Here is a 23,305-nt window from a genome sequence, read left to right as displayed (position 1 = left end):
GCATAAAAAGTAAAGAAGAAACAACTGGCCAGAGAAGATAATGATGCAGAAAATATGTTTCTTAGGGAAGGACTCTTAACTTTAACAAGGTTGGTTTTAAAAATGTGTAGGACTGCCAGTTGATTAAAATATAGGATTAGTGGAGAAAATAAAGATGTTGGGATGTTTAGCCTAAAACTCCCGGATTTGAAGAAACAGTAAATGAAGCCCAGCCCTTTTTGGTATTTATATTCATTAAACACAACAATGTCCTTATGCATTTTTTTTAGCTGTCATCACAACTAGTAGATATTTAATTTGAATTTTAATATTTAAACAAAACATACTCAACATCTTCATTGGAGCCATAAAAACTCAAAGCAAGGCTACTGTTCATAGCTGTAACAAAGCTATGCTCTGATCATCTCACTTAGATTGGAGCCAGAAACGAGATGATTGAAAAGTGCAATCACACACTTAAATCAGAAGCAACTGGTGTCACCATTAGGTGGCGCACTGCAGCCGCCGATCACTCAGGCTGGGTGGATGTGCGCTGTGCCACCAAGGCAGAAATACCTGACCCTTTCCTCAACCTTTCTTTTAACCATTTAAGATTGCAGAAGACGGTGTGCGGAAGCCAGCAGCAGGAGTTTTTATGCGCCTCTGATGCTCTTTGTTTTAACATTTGGTCTTTAGCTGCTTCGACTGCTCATTCAGATCCTCCTTGCCCCCCTGTGGTTTCTAAGCTGTCTGCCCCCTGCTGCTTTAGCTCTTCCTTTCAGCGACAAGATTTTCATTGGCAGCTACATCCTACATGTCAAAACCTGCACTCAATTTGGACTGAAGTCTCTGTCTCTCTTTCTGTCTCTCTTTTTGTATTTGCTACCTTTGCAGGGGATCAAGGGAACGTCTAATGGGATGCTGTGTTTTGTAACGATTCCTATTTTAGAATCTTATCCCTGCCTTTCAACATTGGGCAAAAGTAGAATAGTCTAGAAGTGAAATCATGGTAATTACTAGGACTCTCAGCATCTGCTAATGTAATGCTTCTCATTTAATCCTGTCCTATACTGTGTAACCTTTGCATTCCCAGGTCACACTGGCTAGAGGGACAAATTCCAAGTGCACTTAGCAATAATAAGGTGGCAGTCATTGCCTTTGGCTCCAGGTCCTCTACCCAGTGGACCCTTAGGACCCAAAGTCCCTGAAATGCCTGCTCTCCCCCTGACAGCTTATGGCTGTAGAGACTCAGGGAAGGGGTGTCCCTGCTGCCAACAGTGACCTGCCACTCCCGTTGTTGCTTTGCCCATCCATCACTCCTATCCTGGGAGCTGCTCCCTCAGGGATCCCATGAGGCTGAGCCTGGGCTTTCTGGATTTTATCGTGTTCTCACTCTGGGGACTTGGAATGCATTTCCCTGATGCTGGATGGAAGCAGATTTAAGTGACAGTACCAATGATCAAACCCGAAAGGGCACCTTGCCTCGGCCCCTTGAGTCGTGACCTCTTCCTCCTCTGCCTATATGGCTGGACTTTGAACCATGGCCTTTCTACTTCCTAACATGTGATCTCAGGGAAGTTACTTAGTTTCTTTCTGCCTCAGTTTCCTCATAAGTAATCACAGGATCAACTTCCTGCAGGTGTTGTGATTCAATGATCAAGGGCAAGTGACGGGCTTAGAACAGTGCCTGGCTCATAATAAGCACACCCTCAGTGTCAGCTACTGTTAGTATTAGAAAGTTTTGATCTTGATATTCCAGGGACTGACTACTGGTTCCTTTTTTTCCCAAAGGGCCAATTTGAGACATCAGGATGTCTGATGTTTTGACTCAGTCTACCAGAATTGTAGAAGATCATGGGCAGCTTTAAGTTACTATTTGCACCCTCCCATGAAAGCTCCTTGAAATAAAATGTTAAAAAGACTACTGATGGGAAAATGACTGTTGACTCGGTGCCAAAACTGGGAAGTAGAAGTGAAATTTTCAGAGTTTGCTTTGTATTTGTGGGTCTAGTTAGACATCCATTTATTTATGTTTTAGCCACCAGTCTCCTTTTATCCTTCCTAAGAGTGCCCTGGATTTCCTGTGGGAAGCCACTATTTCTCATTGTCAGCCCCGTGGGACTGGGTAGGATTAAAAAGACTACCCTGGCTTCCAGGGTAGCCCCTGTTGGCCTATGCCATCAGACTACCCCATCGCCGTTGTCTGGAATTTGTTCTGTGAAGGGCAACCTTTAAACCAATTTGGACCAAAAAGACCTGAGGAGAAATTTGCTGGGGGTTCTGGGAAATAAAAATGCAACAAATACTATAGAAAAAGACCTTTCTTCCCCTCGGTAGTGCGCGTGAGGATGTGAAGCTGTGAGGTCTGGAGTTTGTAACTTTTAAGAGGAAGTCAGCCCCATGAGAGAACGTGGCCGTTGGCAGTATCTTTCCAGCTGCAGGATCCTACTTCACCACCACTTCCTCTGGCTTGTTCAGCTACAACTCAACCAATTTCCTTTATTAAATCAATATGAGTTGAGGTTTTGGTCACTTGCACCATAAAAGGTCTGTCCCTACTGGAACTCTATGCCACAGTCAACATTCCTATGATAGTGAGACACACTTCATGGTTTTATAAGTTCAAATTTGAAAGTGATTTTTGCTATCTGATTTGTATTTAGATATCTGAAATGTCTAAAAAGTTCAGAGCTTTGTAGATTTACATAGGACCTCTCTTGATATGCAAATCGAGTGGAGTCCTTTGTTAAATATTATTTCCAGAAAGGTGTTCCATCAGGAAATGGCCTTTCTTGCACTTTTCTAAAGTAAAGTCATTCAGTATTTGGCACATGGCTAGTGATCATGGAATATTTAAGAAATAGGATCTTCTGGTTATTTGAATTTCTGATTAATTGAAAATTAATTAGAAACTCTCCCCTCCAACTCACATAACCTACCATTTCCTCTCTTTGGAAAATCTTTGTAAAATGTATGAGTGCACTTTCTTTCCTTAGTAATTACAGTATGGTGAGCATAATTGCATTTTTGATGATTAAGAATTTTACAGTGCCTCAGGGTTATCAGGCAGAGTATAAATTTCCATTGTACAATATTTTACATGGAAAAGTTGAAGAAAATTGGGCTAAATATGGATGGATCCTGGAACATTCTTCAGTTTATTTTTTAAAAACCCTAATATCTACCAGTTTTCATTGTCCTTTGAATTATTCTTTAAAAAATGATTTGTACAAAAAGTTTGATCAGAATCTTGATCAGCTGGACTCTGGTTGGGGCAAATGTTGTTATATTTTTTAATAAACTATTTTAACATTCGCATCAGTAATTGGGTGGCAAGACTGGAGATGGATGAGAGAAACCTGGTCTAAAAGGGACCTGATGTTGGCATTAGATACTTTAATAATGAGGTTATATTGGGGGTTAAGTCTGACTGTGTAGAGCTTCAGAAATGACCCATGCTTTACTGGTAACAGTGAATCTGAGGAATGAGCTGGTTGGATGTTGATGCCAAGTAGAAGTCATGGTTCATTCTTGTCATGTTTCATTTGTAGAGGTGTGGTCCCGCATTTTCAGATTTTCCATATCCTGTGACTATAGCCAACTCCGGTTGGTTATGTAGACAGGCTGACTTAGAGGGAACGTAGTAGGCAAATATATACTGTCTTGAGGGTCTCTTCTGTAGGTTTATCTTATTATAGATTTCTTTTCACCACTACATTGACAAGATCTTGAAAATTCAAAGATTTGGGATCAGAGGCATTAGCCCCTTTCATTCCTCAGAGATGTGCTAAATAGCCAGAATCAGAAATTAGATAGGGACACAATATCTCATGGAACTGAGTTATGCCCACCCCTCATTTCATATGCTGAGGTCCTCACCCCCAGTACTTATGAATCTCATTGTATTTGGAGACAGGGTCTTTAAAGAGGTAATGAAGTAAAAATGAGATCATTAGAGTGTCTTAATCTAACATGACTGCTGACTGCTGTTTTTATATGAAGAGGAGAGGTAAGTACAGACAAATACCGTGGGAAGGTGATGTGAGGACAAAGAAAGAAGATGGTCATCTACAAGCCAAGCAGAGAGACTTCAAAAAAACCCAACCCTGTTGACATCTTGATCTTGGACTTTTAGCCTTCAAAGTGTGAAAAAATACATTTCTATTGTTTAAGCCACTGCAGTGCTTTGTTATGGCCATCCTAGCAAAGTAATAAACATGGAGTTGTCCAAGAAAGGAGCAGGCTGACCATCAGTGTGCGGCCAAGGATGGGCTGAAGAAGTTGCAGATCAAGTCAGGAAGATGACAGGGCCTCATGAGCATCCAGGAAGCAGCTATCCAGTTGCAGAACACAGGAAGTCACTGGCTGGGGATTAGCAGGTGGTAGTGAGTCCTTCCTTTTGTTTCAGTCCCCTAAAAGTTGCAATTCACATCTTCTTATCTTTGTCCAAATGCCTTCTAGTAGTCATGAGGCCGTATTCTGGGATGATTCAGAAACTGGCATCAGACAAGTGGAAAGTCTGTTCTTGTATTTTTTCCAGCCAAGTATGTCCTTTGTTAGAGTTGTCCTTCATGTGAGTGTTGATGTTATTGGCCCACTGTCTGCAGGGCATGTACGTTGAGCTGTATTTATAGTCATGATGATGAATTAAGCGTGAGTAAGGGAAACTCTCTTGCCAGGCTTCCCTGTGAAAATGGCTATACATCTGGGGAGAAATTACGGGGGTTTCCTGGAATATGATAGATTTGCTGGAGGACTGGATTGAGACACAGTTCTTGATCAGGGGACTAACTTCTCTTCATGCAAGTTAATGGTTTCTTTTCTTCCTCTTTTAAAAAATGAATTTTAACCTTAGTCCTTCTTCATTAGCACCATGCTATGTTAATTTTATTTATAGGCAAAATATTTTACTCCCAAGCCAAGTAGCCATCGCTGGTCTGAATACTGTGAAGATTACAGAGATGAGTTGGATGGAGTCCGAGATCTCCCAAAGCTCAGACTTCCACAAGGAAGACAGAGAAGAGTGATTCTAACATGAGAAACACTGTGAAACATGTAATTGTGAAAGTATGGATGGATTCCTTTAAGAGAAACAACAGAAAGGAGAATGTTCCTAACTAGGGAGACTTCTGGGGGATGAAGGGACTTGAGTCAGGCCTTGGAGGAGGAGGTGTAGAACCACAACAGGCACAGAGTAGGAGAAGGGCATTTGAGGAGGAGAGAATGGCCTAGACATATGCACAGAGGCTGGAGAGAGCTGGGCTTGCTTAAGAGCAGAGAACAATCCAGGGAGACCCAGGCAGGGTATGTGGAGGTCAAGTAAGATCAATGGGTATGGCTCAGGTAAGATTGGAGGTGAAGCCTGGGGCTTGATGGTGGATGGTTATAACTGCTGGGTTAGAAGAAAAGGGGGAAATCAATCAATGTTTTTGAAAAAGGGAGTTGATGTGATTATAGAGATTATAGAAAAGTAATTCTGGGGGCAGAGTGGAGAAAAGGTGGTGTGGGTGGGAGTCAGGACAGGCCAGACTGGACATGGAGTGTGCTCAGTCAGAAAACTACTGCAATGGTTCAGATAAAAACTGGCAAGGTCATGACCAGGGAAAGTGATAGTGAGAAGAAAGAGGAGGCCTTGGACCTGGGAGGTGGAGGGGCCTGTGGAGAGGAGGTAGAAAGGACCCTGGAGTTAAATGTCATGGAAAACCTAAAGAAGGTAAAGAAAGGGGACAACATTCTCTTAATAAACAGATGAAGAACTTGTTTTCGAATATGCTGAATTTGGATGTGTTGTTCAGCAAGTGAGCTAAATTTGCTCCTTGAGGACTGCAGTACATATGTCTTGTTTATCTCTGGAGCCTCAGCACACAGCAAAGCATTTATTTATTTGTATGTTTACTCAACCAATATTGCCTCATTCTGTGCCAGGCACAGGGACTGGCATGTAATAGAAATACAATAATGACTTGTTTAACTGAACTAAACTAACTTTTATGGATTCTTACATTGTTATCATTATGTTGAGAACCCCCAAGTGGTTAGTAAGTAAGGCTATTATGAGTTTCATGGGGACGGGGAGCGAATAGGAACCATTCCACAGGCGGACTGTAAGGGCCAGTGCATGGAGGGTCAGTGGGAGTCCGCTCTGCCTTCTGCTCGGTCTCTCAGGCTGAATGTGGACAATGAACACAAAAGCCTTGGAAACCTTATTAATACACATTTTCCAAAAGCAGGGGGGAAGCATGAATGGATGAGTTGGGTGAGTCATTTATGTGTTTAATGCCTAAGTCAGAAACCTGTACCTATGCCTCTCAGATTTTCTTAGTACTTTCAAGTTAACTTTTTCCTTAGTTAGATGTTCACAATTTTCAGGATTCCAGTCTGCCTGTTTTAGGAAAGTGAACGAAGGTGAGTGAAACTGAGGTCAATTTTAGATCATTCTTTTCTTTCTCGGGTTGGAAGTTTATACTGAGAGTGTATACTCCAGAGGCTAAGTTAATGGTGGTATCAGAGTCCTGAAAGATAACATGGAAAGGCAAAGCTCAGGGTCAAAGTCAGGGTCTGCTATGCAGAATCCTTTTCTGCCTGGTGTTTTCTATTCCAAAGGTCTTTAATTAGGCATTGGAGAATTTGTATAGCACATGGATAAGAAGGTGGGGAGGATGATGGAGTTCGGGACTGGAGTAATCTCAATACAGATTATATGTACTCATGCCATTTACTCTCTTTAGGCTTCCATTTCCTTATCTGTAAGATAGCGATAATAATCATACCTGCTTTGCTTTATAATATATGAAATAATTTGCCTAATCCCTGTATTATTTTCTTTCTCCTTCTCGACCATGAGCTTCTTGAAGGCAGAGATTTTTATTTGCATTGTCCTTGCTGTATCCCATGTATTGGGCACAAGGTTATCCTGGAGGTAACTCTAGGGAAAAGAAAGCAGCGACAATGGGCAGGAATGAGTGCAGAGGTAGGAGAGTAAGAAGGGTGTATGGTTCTGGAAGGCAGTGTAGGATGGGGTTTCAAGGTTGGATACTGAGGGAAGATAGAAAAAAGGTGAGATCCAAGGAAAAGTCATTGAAGTTTGTAGAAGATACCAGTGCCTTAGAGAGCCCAAATATCATTGACTAGTGGCTGGGAAACACAGTAACCAAAGGTTAGACAGTCAGAGAGATGTAGGAACATGGTGACAATGAATTACAACTACTGTTTCCAGTTTGGCAAATAGGGGCAGGATGGGGATTTCTCTTGAGGACAAAAAATGTTTAAGGGAAAAGCTGTATTTTTTAAATCAAGGAAGGAAGATGTCTAAGGAGAGGGAGTGATGGAAGACATGAGAGAGGCAATGATTCACAGATTAAGTACCTGAGAAGGGAGGGAGTGGGACAAAGCCCTGAGAAAAAAAGTTAGCATTGGAGGACACTTCTTATTAATTGAGGATAAAAGGGGGAAACAATGAGAAGAAGGCAAATTTGAGGCATAAGGGAAGATAATTGAGGGAAATCAAACTGAGGTCATCTATTACCTCAGTGAAGAAGGCAACTAGATAATCTGGCTGTGGTTTGATGGGGGGCTTGAAAAGATGGAAAAGAATTGGAAGAGCTCTAAAGAGTCAACAGGGGTTAGTAGAGACATAATTGCTCAGTGGACTCAGTGAGATGGAATTAGATGGCATGGGCCTATTGCAGACCCAATCACTCCACATAGTGGTGAACTATGTGGTTCTCTCCTCCGTGGCCCTCCAGCCACCTGCAGCAAAGGTCTGTGGTTCAGAATGGGGACCAAAAGCAAAATGGCTGACTGGAATAATGTGAGACAAAAAAATTGCAAAAAAGGGTGTGGAAGTGGATGAATGGGTTCCAGGAAACCAGCCTCTTGAAAGTAGGTCTGGGAAAATGAAGCAAGAGTAGTAGGGGATTGAGTGAGGTGGTCAAGATCAAGGAATTAAAAGCCTTGAAGACAAAAGACCAGATTCAGCAGCAGTGAAAGAAGATGGAAGAGGTGGAAAGTTAGCTACGTTAATCAGATATTGTCATTCTTTAATTTTTTTCCCCCAGAAAAAAAAATAAGTGAAAGTAGTGAAGTAGGAAGTTTTCATGAATTAATCCAATGAACAACACCCCTTTGTACTTTCTGTTGCATAGGAAAACATCACTGTTTGCTGATGATAAAAATTCAGGGTTAGAGTGAAAGAGTTGAAGGAAGCATTTCTTCTAGATCTGTGTTGACAATGAGAAGAAGAGGACATTATCCCTCATCTCAATCATGTTCTTTGATGGTAATTGTTGGAACTAGAATCTCAGCCTGAATTTTCTCTGAAGTTCTTTTTCAGACATATGTTAACTTATAACAGGGTTTATTCCAAGAAATTCCTACTTTCCCTTTCCTTGGTTGGAACAGGAATTGGAAGTGGTACCTTTAAACAGAACACATGGTGTGTCTTATCAGTTGTGGTGCCCTGAATTTATGGGCTTTGGGTAGGCTGAGTGGATAGCATCAAATCTAAAAAAGCATGACAGCGTCTAGCCATATTTCTACCAGCATTTAAGGGGCTCCGGGTAGTAGGCTTCTTTTGATGTTGTTCAAATAATACCATCTATGTTGCCTATCTCTAAAACCTATCTAGGGAAAAGGGATACAGAAGCCCGTGTTCCCAAGTAGAGGATACGGGTTCTGTCCAGCAGCCATTAGGTGGTGCTGCCTAACCAACATTCCCCACTCTGTTTTGCCACCCTGATGCGTCCTTTTGCTTTTGCTGTGGGTATGATACTATATGATAATCTTTAAAAAGGTGGAAGTGGCTGAGATTTGTCTATCACTTCTATGAAACTTGTCTGATTCTTTCTCTCTTTTTTCTTGTATCTCAAGAGTAGCCAATAACTGCTATAAGGCAGCAGTGGATGGGAAATGGCTACTTAGATTGAACATAACCATTGCTATCTGAACAGCCCTTTCTACTCTATAAAGAGTTTTGGGGTGCCTGGGTGGTTCAGTCAATTAAGCGTCTGACTTCGGCTTAGGTCCTGGTCTTATGGTTCATGAGTTCAGGCTCTATGTTGGACTCTGTGCTGACAGCTCAGAGCCTGGAGCCTGCTTTGGATTCTGTGCCATCATCTCCCTCTTTCCCTCCCCAGCTTGCTTTCTCTCTCTTTCTCTTTCTCTCACAAATAAATATTAAAACATTTAAAAAACAAAAACAAGGAATCTTCACATGTCAGAGTTCCTAGAATACAGTAGGTAAATGTACAAAAACAATAAGTGAAGTATTTGTATGGAGAGAAAAATTAATTTTACATTGACTTTTGATAATGTAGAAATCATATCAAAGTTAGGTTATGAAAAGAGGTGGATGTTCCTATAAGACAACACATATGACTATTGATAAATATGACATCTAATCATACTGTATTGCATGGGCATCGTAGAAGTTAACGTGTTAGCAGAAAACTGAAACAGCAGCAACAATGGTTTATATTAAAAAATACTCTCAACTCCCCTTATTGCCAAATGGGTGTGTTTTTTTTTTTGAGAAAGAAAGAGGGAGAGAGACAGAGAGAGAGGCTCCACAGTCATTGTGGAGTCCAACTTGGAGTCTGAGGCAGGATTTGATCCCACAACCCTGGGATCGTGCCTGAGCCCAGATCAGGAGTCAGATGCTCAACCTACTGAGCCACCCAGGCACCCTTCCAAATGGGTTCTTTTTTTTTAAGTTTATTTATTTTGAGAGAGAGAGAGCACAAGCAGAGGAGGGGCAGAGAGAGGGAGGGAGAGAGAGAATCCCAAGCAGGCTCTGCACTATCAGCATGGAGCATGTTGTGGGGCTCGAACTCAGAGACCGTGAGATAATGACCTAAGCCAAAGTCGGATGCTTAACCAAATGAGCCACCCAGGTGTCCCTTTTCTTTTTTTAAACCCCGATGGTGTACACTATCCCACTGTACATTGTACAAATATGTCACAGTTTATTCCACCATTTTTTCTACTGATGCTTATTTCCTTGTAACATTCTCTTTTTTGTTTTGTTGTTGTCATAACTGTGGTGCAGTGGACCTACAAATGCAAATACCTTTGCTGTCTATGGAATACTTTAAATTGGATGTGTTCTGTATGAAGAAAATAGCATAGTACCTAACATTTAAGACTTTATCAGTATTACACTGTAGATCACCCCACATGGTCTTGTGCAGGGGTCAGAGGAGGACTCATACTTCCAGCACTTTGGAGATGTCCCTGCTCTAGCTTCCAACTGAATAAATATTTTTTAAATTAAAAACTTTTTTAAATATTTATTTTTGAGAGCGAGTGAAAGAGAGACAGCACGCGAGCAGGGGAGGGGCAGAGAGAGGGAGACACTGTATCTGAAGCTAGCTCCATGCTTTTAGCTGTCAGTACAGAGCCTGATGTGAGGCTTAAACCCATGAACTGTGAGATCATGACCTGAGCTGAAGTTGGACACGCAACCTACTGAGCCATCCAGGTCCCCTGAATACATATTTTAATATGTCTTGTCAATGACATGTGGCGGTGCTGGGGACAGTCCTCACCTCACTGCTATTTTATATTCTGCATTCCTAGAGCTCTTTCTGAGTGTGTTCTATAGTCATCACATCAAGAAAGTTATTCAGTCAATGGCCACCTTACCTCTTTTCTTCATAATTATCTTTTTTAATAGTATTTAATTTCTTTATAGAAAATAAGCCAATTTTTGTCTTTTCTTTCCATGCCTTCTCTTTCTTTTTTCCCCCTCCCTCCCTTCTTCTTTCCCTCCCTTCTTTGTTCTGTCCCTCCCTACTTCTTTTTTCCTCCATTTTGAGAGCATGGTTTTATCTGTCAAATTTCCCTTCGGAATGCCTCCAGGGGAACTACGTGTTTTCCAGGGAAATTCTGAGTTTAAAAGAAAAATATGCAGGGGGCCAATATGTGACTTCTCTGCCAACTATTTCACGGTAACTGAGGATGGGCCGAGCCCAGGGGATTCCCAGCTCTCAGCAAGGAGTGTTGTGTAAGTGAGGTCCCAGATTTCCACTAAGCACGCTGCCAAGACAAAGATCACCGTGTTGAGTGGCAGCCAGCCATGGGGATGCTGGGAATCTCCACCTTCATGACGTGGTTTTAGGATGGCTCATCTTTGGGGGTGGATCTTTCTTGGAATATACCAAAAGAGTAGTTTGACCAAGACTGTAAAGTCAAGAAACATGGCTGCAGTAATCACCATTGGTTCAATGAAACTAGAGGGATGGTAAGTGCATAAAGAAAAGAGGAGTCCTGAGATGAAGACAAGGAAAAGAAAGGTTGCATAACAGAGTTTTAACCTGGATGTTTCCTAATCTGGATATATCAGGTCATGTATCGTCCACGTGCTCCAGTCACCAAAATTACCAACTAACAAGATTTGGTTCAGTTGTTCCATCATTAAAGACACTTATTAGGACTAGGTATTTGGAAATTAGCAATTGGGCATTTCTCATTGTGACAGCCAGACAGCCTCACAACCATCATCCTAAAGTTGCTGATCTTCTACACAGAAATAGTCACAGCTTCTATGGCCCAACCTGGAGAGTGAAGCATGTTGCCACATTTTGTTTCCCAGAATCTAAGACATAATTGATTAAACCAAAGCCATAATCACCACCCTTGGTCTTATCTGTGATTTGCCTTTATTCTTCCACAAGCAGAAGACTCACACATGGAAAACCATAGCCTCTGTCACTTGTCAACTTGTGATCTCACCTGGCAGTGGCCTATCCTTCAACACTTCCTTTATGACTCCAAGACTCAAAGGCCATATTCCATGTTATTTTTATTGAATCTTTTAGGAGAGGCACAAAGACTGTAACTCTTAGTAGAGAAGGGAATTGTATGCCATCTGATTTGGAAATACTCATGTCAACATATTGACAAGATCACTGCCAAGGACATACATGGTATTTCTGTAACTTTCGAAGTGAGGATGCTCCTCACAGTAAAAGAGAAATTACCTCAATATAATCTCATTTTTGTGTGTAACACAATAGCATTCTTCTTCTTTGACCAAAATAGTATGCCTGGTTGGTTGCTCAATCATAAAATCAGTTAAAGAAAGGAATCATAAAAAAAAGCTTACACAAATTTTATGGGCTTTATTTCAACTTGAAACCATAATTATGCACTAATTCACTGGCCTTGGGAAGTAGGTCAAGCCCTCATCCATGAATGGGGACCTGCTGATTCATGTTGTTCATTGGTTTTCATGCATAAGTGACCATATAGCATCAGTTACAGTGTTCTGCTTGTTTCTTAAGTGAAGGGAGAATTCACAGAAACTTCAAGGGTAGCCTGAGATGAGTATTCATCTACATTTTTACGATTTTTTCCCTGAATCCTTTACAGTTGTTTTGCTCACACTAAATATGAAAGCATTTTTTAGGCAACTTATTTTATTGTCTGTTTCCAACACATTTAATTGTGGTTTTTATAGAAATAGATCTTTTGATCTTTGTATTCATATTAATTCATTTTAATAACACTTAATTAAATTACATAATTACAGTAACAAGTACAGCTAGCATCATTGGATTTATGAAAAAGAACCTCCTCCTTTTGCTAAGCATCTAACTCGGGGGCCTGGGCAGAATTGTATGGGGATAGTAATGAGTGGCCTAATGGTTGTGTGTTTTAAGGAGGGCACTGAGAACCACAGTGAGTATTTCCAGGTTGTATAGAGGCTGGTTAAGAGAGTGATTTTGGATCATTATCATCAGGTACATAGATCATTATAGATCAATTAGCAGCTCTTCCATATTTTATTGTATCAGCACGCGGAAGGGTAGCCCTTAGATAATGCCTCTTGCTTTTAGACATTTACAACATATAGCCCTTTGAGATCCAGTCTTGTTGGGGCACCTGGATGGCTCAGTCAGTTAAGCATCTGACTTTGGCTCAGATCATGATCTCAAGGCTCATGAGTTTGAGCCTTGCGTCAGGCTTCATGCTGACAGCTTGGAGCCTGGAGCCTGCTTTGAATACTGAGTCTCCCTCTTTCTCACTCCTGCTCATGCTCTTTCTCTGTTTCTCTCAAAAATATACAATGGAATACTACATGGCAATGAGAAAGAATGAAATCTGGCCATTTGTGGCAATGTGGATGAACCTCGAGGGTGTCATGCTAAGCGAAATAAGTCAGGCAGAGAAGGACAGATACTATATGTTCTCACTCATAGGTCTAACAGGAGAAAGCTGGGAAGGGGAAGGGGGGGAAGTTAAGGAGAAAGAGGGAGGCAAATCATGAGAGATTGAACACTGAAAACTGAGGGCTGAAGAGGGAGGGGGGAAGAAAACGGGGGGTGATGGTCGTGGAGGAGGGCACTTGTGGGAAAGAGCACTGGGTGTTATATGGAAACCAACTTGGCAAAAAACTATTAAAAAATAAAACAGTTAAGAAGTAAAAAAAAAAAAAGATCTGGTCTTGTCTTAGGGAGTCAGAGGATCTTCCTTCAGGAAACAGAAATGTAGAAATTAATGAATTCTGTATATTAGAATACTTCTGAGTGGAGGGTTTCTCAAATTCCTTCCATTTTTTTTCCTAAAAGACATGTGCATTATAAACAATGGAAAATCTCTATATTCAACAATAAAAAACCTGTATAATTTAATGTTAGAAATCAATATTGTGTGTTCTGGCTTGAGTTGAGGGATGGAGATGAAGACTTGTCCTGGTGGACTGGAAAACATTGGTGCCTAATCAGCCCACAGTCAGAGAATACCCAGTCACTACGTATTTTTGTTGCTCCTAATATTTCACAGCCCTGGGCTACCTCACCTGTTCTGTGTAACGATGGGGCTCGCCCTGACTGGGGGCCCTCTGACCCTCCCCCAGGGCTCCCAGCTGCCTGTTCACCCCATGACATCTACCTCTAGAACATACAAAATAGAAATCTTGGTGAAGGAAGGGAGGCCTGAGATGTCGCTGTGGGCTCATCTGGCTAAACTCCTAACATTTGATGATTAAATTTGATTTTAAGTCGTTTTGAACTCTATGGGCAACTTGGCTTTCTTTTATCTGTTCTCAGCATCACAACCTTTACTACAAAGCTTATTTCAAGGGAACATCTCTTAGAATTCAAATCACTCTTCCTTCATGTGAGTGCATTTGTTTGGGATACCGGCTTACAAGACGTTCTTTGACCGATTGCTTTTAGTGAAATCAAAGTGACTTGGGAAGCAGAAACTTGATTACGGAATATGTACTTTATATAACTTCAGGGGCTCCTTTTGCAATTTGGGACAAATGTGAAAAGTGAATCATTAGGGATGGAGGGGGGCTGGAGCCTGTGTTCTAGATTGTTTGCAGAACTCTAAATGAGCACCAGGAAGGTGCTCAGAGGAAGGGGCTCTTCCGTGAGATTTCAGAAGAAACCTAGAGCCAGGTCTGTGATTCAAGAGTATTCTTTCCTTCCTTCCTTCCTTCCTTCCTTCCTTCCTTCCTTCCTTCCTTCCTTCCTTCCTTCCTTTCTTTCTTTCTCTCTTTTTCTCTTTCTCTCTTTCTCTCTTTCTAATTTTTAAATATTTATTTTTGAGAGAGAGAGAGAGAGGGAGAGATAGAGAGAGAGAGAGAGAGAGAGAGAGAGCGCACGAGTGCATGTGCAGGCAAAGGACAGAGAGAGGGAGACACAGAATCCAAAGCAGGCTCCAGGCTCTGAGCTGTCAGCACAGAGCCCGACATGGGGCTTGAACCCATAAACTGTGAGATCATGACCAGAGGTAAAGTTGGACGCTTAACCGACTGAGCCACCCAGCCATCTTTCAAGAGTATTTTCAAATTGCAGTAATGGGTATTTTTTTTTTTTACTAACTCTCCAAGTGGTGGTGACATTGGAGCGATTTGCAGGGCTTACTCTGGGAAGGGTGAAAGTCCTGTGCCCTCCACACTGGGCTGGCACCGACAATGTGGGACCTATTCCATCCATCTACAAACCTGGGACCAGTCCAGCTGTAAATGGATGTGACTCTTCCTTGTTAGAAAAGGAATCTTCAGCACAAAGCTAAAGAATGATGCTGCCTTAGCCTTCTTTCCACTTGAGTGAGCAAACGTGTGACAATGACTTTCAGTGACCAGATGTCCACTGGTCACCTCTAGTAAAAATAAAGCACTGAGCACTTAACCGGCTTAGACTAACTCCCATGTTGCTGACATGATGTCGTACCTCTATCATCATAAGATGTTTATTCAGTGTAAGGGGAAGAAAAGAGAAATGAGTAGTGTGATGTCACAGGTAGGAAAGAGAATGGAGAATAGTTTATAATCATATGAAGTGCAAGGTAAGGAAAGAAGGAAAACTCTTCTTGCCTGTGAACCCCTTGCATTTCCCTGGTCAGTCTCTGAGCGCTAATGGCGAAGCGTGCTTGGTGAAGCCACCATCCCCAGCGAGGTTTTCTTCGGTCTCCTTGCAACAGGCTTGGTGGCTGGCAGGGCCTGGCACCCCTCCTCACGGGCTTGCTTCCGGAAGCCTCTCCCAGCCCGCTCTCAGACAGGCTGGCTGTCAAGATATGAGAGCCATGGCCTTTGCGGGGATTTGCCAGGATGTGGCCTCCCAGGCTGGATGACTTCATGTATAATTGTATAATATTGTGATGGATGTTTTTAAACAAAAAAAATACCCCGAAGATAGAGTGATCAAGCTCAAAAGCGATCCAGACAGATTTTCCTACTTCTTTCGTCATCAACAATTCCTTTACGTTTTTGGAAAGAGAAATGGTTTTTATATCTGTCGCATTTCAATCCCGGGACTTGAAAAGTTCTCTCTGGTGCCTTAAAGAGTGATGTGTGTGCTACACTTAAACTTGAGCTGTCTGGACAGCTGTGAAGATGGAAAAGAAACACGGCGCTTGGAACACTTTCATGTTGTTGTGGATCATCCTCATTGCGCAGCTGGTCTGAATTCTCTCTGCAAGGAGGTTGTGCAGCTGTTTTCTCTGAGGCAGAACCTGAGGGCAAATACCCCAACCTATCAACCCCGCTCATTCTTTCTGATCTTGGCAAGCCGCTTTGTCCTTAACTCTATTGTGTCTAATCACAAAAGATTGCTGTTTATCCGAATCTTCTTTAGGATGTAGCGTGCGAGCTCATTCTCTGAAGTTGCAGGAACCCAGCATTCTATTGTAAAAGATTTTCTACCTCTCCCCCCACCCTCATTTTCCCAGTTTCCATGGCAACATTTTGCTCGATGGCACCTCCAGGATTATTACTATCATCGCAGTTATTTCTTCTGATTACTATTGTTGCTTATTGTCATCAACATCATTCTGAATGTCAGTCACATTCTGATCCTTAACACCTGGCTTCTTCTCAAAACAGTTGAAAAGTGAAAAAAATTAGAAGGTAAATCCCAGGGGATCACCGGGACTGCAATTATCCTACATCAGATTTATTTGTTCTTTATTTTTTTCTTTCCCCACAAAGTCATTGTAATCCTTCTAGAATATATGTGGATAAGTTTGTCACCATACTGAGACACATGTGGTTGTCGGTACCGCTGTTTGTTTTTAGAGTAGGAGTGTGCATGTGTGTGCCTGAGTGTCTGCGCACGCACCTGTGTGTCAGTGGGGGGATTAGACATTCAAAGCTTTCTACTATTACTAAACATTTTTTTTTCATAAATGATTGGAAACTAGTTGTTTAGAGGCAGAGTTTTAATAGAAAATTATCTACTGATTTTATCATACCTGCAGTCCACCTTGACTGCCTTGAGGCTGAGCAGGGAGTAGATAGGCTTCCTTTGGGGTGACATGTTAGTTAGTGTGACCTGCAGGTCAGCTGGGATGGTCACCTGTAGCTTGGGGATCTGTTTAAACCTAGCTTGAAACCCTACCTCCCAAGGCTTGAGAATCCGAAGCCCTCTCTGTAATTTCTAGAAGCACTCACAGCTGTTTATCTCTGGGCCCCTATGTTGAAGCTGGCTGCTCTTGCTAGTTTTAGTGAAACCCTCAAAGCAGAATTCAGTGAGTGCACCAGTTTCTAGAAGAAACTCATAGCTAGCTAGCTTGCCTTATTGTCCTCCTGCCCTCCCTCCATTGTTCATCATTCCCTCCTTACCCTGTTTTACTCATGTCTTCCTGGTAGTAGTGGGGGACTTGGCAGATGTGGTGGGTTAGGGTCTTGGGTGAGCCCAGGCCCCTGTGTGGGAAATATACTGGTGGTTGTGGTCTGATCTTATCGAGTCTGCGGTTTGGCCGGTGAGCCTACTGGTCAGCACCTCGTTAATAAACAGATGATTCCTTTATTTTTATTTTTTTAAATGTTTTATTTATTTTTGATAGAGAGAGAGAGACAGAGCATGAGAGGGGGAGGGGCAGAGAGAGAAGGAGACATAGAACCGGAAGCAGGCTCCAGGCTCTGAGCTAGCTGTCAGCACAGAGCCTGACGCGGGGCTCGAACCCACAAATGTGAGATCTGACCTGAGCTGAAGCCGGAGGCTCAACCGACTGAGCCACCCAGGCGCCCCCAGATGATTCCTTTAAACATTGGAATCTTTGTTGGTTGGGAAAAGAAAGCTCAATGTCAAAGTGTCTAGTGCAGTGAAATATGCTCTCACTGGTCTGTGTGAAGAGGAGTCCCCTGAAAAACAGTTTACCAATTTAAATAAATTTTCATTCAGTAATTTTCAAAAATGTATTGAAGACTTCCTATCTGCTGGGCATCGGGAAGACACACATCTGAAGCTAAAGTTGGTGCCTTTGAGGAAGGTAGGAACACATGTGTAACCAACCCGGCGACTACGGGCAGCCTGATAGGGGTGCAGCGTGGATAGTACAGGGGAGAAATGAGCTTCAGAAAAGAACGTCAAGAAGCCCGCACTTGACCATGGACGTGAGAAGGACCACACATGTTCAGGAAACATGGCTTATGATTAGGAAAAGCATGGAGACCCCAGAGCTCACACCACGAGAGGCTCTCACCGGAGAGGTTCACAGAGTAGAGGTGACAGAGCTAGCTGGCTCGTGTCACCCATTTCACTCTCCCTCCAGGACATGCCCTCGATGGGGAATGCAGATATGGCCGTTTTTACTATGAAATGTACATTTTTTTCTTTTTCCCTTTTGGTGCCAGTGCATATCACTGAATTTGTGAAAATTAAATGAAAGAATGCAGTGACTCCAGGGAAGAGGTCTTTTTCAAGTACCCCCAGAACACCTGTGGTTTTGCATGTCAGGTGCCTTTGAAGAACTCTGAGCTGTCTGCTATTTTAGCTCTCAAAGAATATCTAAGGGGAACGTCTTCGGGGTTAGAAGCATAATGATGCGGGGGTTAATAAATTGCATGAACTCAAATGTGACAGGCACCTGGATTTGAATCCAGGCCTCTCCCTTCACAGCTCTTGACATTGGGCAAGCTTATGAAATTAATCTTTCTCTCTTGCTCTTGCTCCCTCTGGGTTTTGTCCTGTTTCCTCAGGTTCCAGAGCTTGTCCCTCCTCCTCTTTCACCTAATTAACCCCAATACAACCTTTAGATGTCATTTCAAATGTCACTTCCACAATGAAGCCCTCCCAGACTTCGTCCAATCTCCTTGTAAATGTCACAATGCCCTATCTTTTCTTCACCATATTCCTGTTTGTACTTGCACATTTATTTCTTATGATTTAATAATGCAAGCCTCCGGCACTATACTCTTTGCTTCATCACTGTAACTCATTGTTTAGCGTATCTGTTACCTAGAAGGTATGTGATCAACAGTTTTGAGTGAATAGGTAACTAAATACCTCCTTTAGTGAGATTGATCGAGGACTCATGATATAATGCATCCAAGCCATTCAGCTTAAGTGCTTAAGTAAGCACTTAATACATGTGAGTTACAAGTATTATTCTTACTCCTATAGGCTTGCTGTTCTCCACTCCTGTAGCATACTGAGTAATGAGTAATTTGTGTGTCTTCAGCTAAGTTCCAATGGTTCTGTCAGCTAAGTTTTAATAGTGCAAATGCTTTCATTAGGTTCAATATTATGCCTCCGGCTGTGACTGAGTGTTGATTTAAGAAATGAAGACCGTCAGAGTCACCCATGAAACCATCGATGAAGATTTTCTGCAGTGCGGCAGTCAAGAGAAGGAGCTCTGGGTGTCCAGAGTAGGGGTTGGGCTGCCCCTTTCCAACTGTAACCATGGGCAACTTACCTCTCTGTGGCTTTGATTTCCTCCCCTGGAACCAGGGATAGTAATCTATCTTGCAGTGCTGTTATGATGATTAAATTATCGATACCTATGAAGAGTTTAGGATAATGCTTCACATAACAGACATTCAATATAGAGTAGCCTTTGTTTTGTAAATATTCATAAGATAAATTAGTCCTGAACTTTAGTACAAAAACTAAAATAGTGACTCTTGAAAAGCTGGTATTTTTCTTTTTACATTATGGCAGATTTAGCAAAGGCATTTCTACATTTCTTCTTCTGACTTGATCTCAGAAATTTTAGAGCTAAATCTAGCGCTTATGTATAGCAAAGCTTCATCTGTGACTCAAAATATATAAGCATCATTCTGTCTACAGCCTTGTTATTTCTTATATTTATCCTGTGTAACTGGATATCTTTGAAAAAATTAAAATCCGCCTCAAATCTTTTTAGGAAGTGGGTGTGCATACATATGATACATCCATAAATTCCATAATCACAAGTTTGGGAAAAACCACATTTAGGTGATATTTACATCAGGTATATTTTATATGATCCTGGGTTTTCTCCATAACTCTTTATAAATGTCTACACTTCTTTTTGAATAACTGAAATTAAATTTATTATTAATGTGGGAGTGATTCAGTACAGAAATTTGGATATAATATGTTCCAAATGGTTATAACTAGAAATTGCAAAATTATTGCTGGAAATATTTGGAAAGTCTAACCCCTTTTCCACTATTCATATCATAGAATCATAGAATTTTAGAATAGGATATAATTTGCTTACTTTTCATATTTCACTTGGCTTGCACAATAAGAAAGAGGCCTGACCAAGTTAATTTTCTGTTAATTCGGTTTCAATTTCTTCATAAACAGGAGACAAAGCTATTGTATTTTCACAGAAGTATGGTGTTGGAGCATATTTCCAGTTGGGTATTTCATTTAACTCCTTATCAAGGACAACCTCCAAACCACTCAAAATAGGAGGTTGTTGAGCTCATGTTAAAATCTTTTATTTTATTTTTTTAACAAAAAAAAATTGTGTGTATTTTTTTTGAGAGAGAGAGAGAGAGAGAGAGAGAGAGAGAGAATCCCAAGCAGGCTCTGCATTGTCAGTGCAGAGCCTGATGTGGGGCTCAAACTCAAACTGTGAGATGGTGACCTGAACTGAAACCAAGAATTGGAAGCTCAATGGACTGAGCCACCCAGAAGCACCTGTTAAAATCTTTTAAAAAGAAGTTTTAAGAACATTCACTGGTAACTTGTCTTAAGACTTAGCATTCCTGTTGTTTTCTGTTTAATTTACAACTGCAAACTGAAGCTCAAACAGGTACCTCTGCTGGGTAGAGAAGGGAGAAATAATTAATAACCATTTGTTGTGTTACAGCCTATTGTTGAAAACCAGTAATAATAATAATAAAAAAGAAAACCAGTAATAATCAATTCACTCATTCATCAGCTCATTCAATTATTCATTCATGAACTAAAAAGTATTTACAGATTGATGCCTGGATGCCATGCATGTGCCAAATTCTAGAGATGTTCTATGTCTCCTTAACCTTAGTGAGTTTTATGATCCAGGTGATAGAGACAGACAAATAACCAAATGAAAAAAAATTGAAAATCAATTCTTTCTGTCTCCGTTTTGATTAAGACATTGATATAATAAACACAAAAATCGAAGTCTACCTGAAGCAGATTCTCTCTGACACATAATTTATTTGTATATATAGTAATACACTGGAAGTAGTTCCTTAAACTTTGGACCCCTCATCTGGTTAAAAACTGTATGAGGTACAAGAGTGTTGAGCAGAAAGAAGGATTAGGAGATTTCCTTGAAGGAAATGGTGTTACAAGCCTGTAATTTTTACCCTGAGGGGTAGGATGGGAAGGGAATAACACTACATTCTTCACCTCAAGCCTTTACTATGATCTCTTAGAGAGTTTGCTGTGTGTTTGGAGAATGGGGGTCACCTTAGACTGGGGTCTTGCTCCAACTTGGAAAGTCTGGAGGGTGACAGAGGGGGCGATGAGCTGCTTTCATGCCGCACAGGGTCAGTCTACCATGCCTGGAGTTTGTCAGATTAGATGATGTAGGAATGCTTCCCCAGGGCGAAAGGGCTGGGCTGGAACTGCTCCTGATGTGAACCCAGAGCAGAGAGCTGACTGCAGGCCTGCCAGAGAGAACACATCCCCTTTAGCCCATATTGAAATCTGCAGATGAGGAGTCCCTGGGGATGGGAATCCCAAAGACTTAAAAATCAAATCAAAACAAAACAAGACAAAACAAAACTACAACCTACGAGGAAAGAGTCAGCAATACCCATTTGCCAGACCAGAGAGCTCAAAGCTACCCAACCAGTAGTTTTCTCTGGCAATTCTGTTTACTCCGCCCTCTGCCCACAGCCATGTGGGCTGTTGTTGAAAGGGAAAGGGGGCCATCAGGGAGACACAAAACAGAAGCTGGTCACACCTCCTTCCTGGGAGTCAGCCAACCGCAGGACTTAGCAAGGGCAAGCGGAAACGTTCTTCCCTTCGAAGGTTGAGAAGTTGCCTGATATTTTGGGCTTAAAACATTCTAGTTAGTCAATCTATGTGAATTAAAGTGATCACAGAGCTGTCTCTTTCATGCCAGCAAGTAAGAACCCACAGGGCTCTACCAACTTTCCTTCCAGGGATGGGGATGATTATCTCCACTGAATACAAGTTTAAAGGGACAGAAAGAGGCAAAAATAAATTTGTGGTTTGGTCCCATCCACACCCACATCCACATGCCTGGGGGAGAACAGGGTGTTAAAGAGTAGACTAGCAGAGGCACCTAATGTGGGTTCCTGGGGCTTCAGAAGAAGTAACATTGTTAAACAATGAGCAGAAATGATTTGAAGATTACTGTGCAAAGATGGAAGATTAAATTCTTTAACTCCAAGTAAAAGAAGAACTTCCAAGTTCCCCATAAAACAGTTCTAAAGTGATTTTTAAAAGTCTTAACCCCCAAAGGAAAGAAAGAAAAGGAGGCAATAACTACAGAATTTTGTGAACTGGAAAGCAAATGATTGCGAGGTAAAGGACCTGAAAGAATTGATAGTTCAGTGGAATTGAGATGAAATCCAACTAAATGTTTGAAATCCACCGCTCAGAAATGCCTAAAACTGGTAGGTGAGGGAGCTTTAGAAAGGCTAAAATGAGGAGGATTGGTTGAATGTTGGGTTTTGTAGTAGTGAGATTCCCATATCTCAATAAACAACTGCCCTGGCAAGAGACAAGTGGGTTTATTTTTTTCTAAAAGAGGGAAAGTTGAGCTCAGTTGAGGATGAGGATACTATATAAAACCAGAGGGTTAAGTGAATGTGTAAAATACTGGATGTTGAGCGCATCCCCTAGCCTCTCTGCTTACAGTTGTCAAACAGCCAGGGGACTGAAGAACTTTCTATGGAGAAGCTGGCTAGCATAGCACACAGTCCTGTAGATGGTGACATCCAGGGTTCTTCACCTGACCTGCCAAGTCAGATCACCCTACAGTGAAGTTTGTAGCACAGGAGTGGTGCACTTGTGTCTGGAGGATTTGGTCCCCATATGTGGTTTTTTTTTTATAATTTAAATTTTAGTTAGTTAACATATAGTGCAATATTGGTTTCAGGAGTAGAATTCAGTGATTCATCACTTACATACAACACCCAGAGCTCATCACAACAAGTGCCCTCCTTAGTACCCATCCCCCATTTAGCCCATCCCCCTTCACTTCCCTCCATCAACCCACAAGCTGTTCTTTACAATTAAGAGTCTCTTGTTTGTTTCCCTCTGTGCTTTCTCCCCCGCTTCCCATATATTCACCTGTTGTAGTTCTTAAATTTCACATGAGTGAAATCATATGGTATTTGTATTTCTCTGACTTATTTCACTTAGCATAATACATTCTGGCTCCTCACATCATTGCAAATGGCAAGATTTTATTCATTTTGATGGCTGATTAATATTCCAGTGTGTGTGTGCGTGTGTGTGTGTGTGTGTGTGTGTGTGTGTGTGTGTGTATCACATATTCCTTATCCATTTATCATTTGATGAAAATTTGGGGTCTCTCCACAGTTTGGCTATTGTTGATAATGCCGCTATAAATATTGGGATGAAAATACCTCTTCAAATATGTATTTTTGTATCCTTTGGGTAAATACCTATCCTGC

The sequence above is a fragment of the Suricata suricatta genome, chromosome 14 (genome assembly GCF_006229205.1).
Source record: "Suricata suricatta isolate VVHF042 chromosome 14, meerkat_22Aug2017_6uvM2_HiC, whole genome shotgun sequence".
Taxonomy (NCBI): domain Eukaryota; kingdom Metazoa; phylum Chordata; class Mammalia; order Carnivora; family Herpestidae; genus Suricata; species Suricata suricatta.
This window is presented reverse-complemented; position numbering follows the sequence as displayed.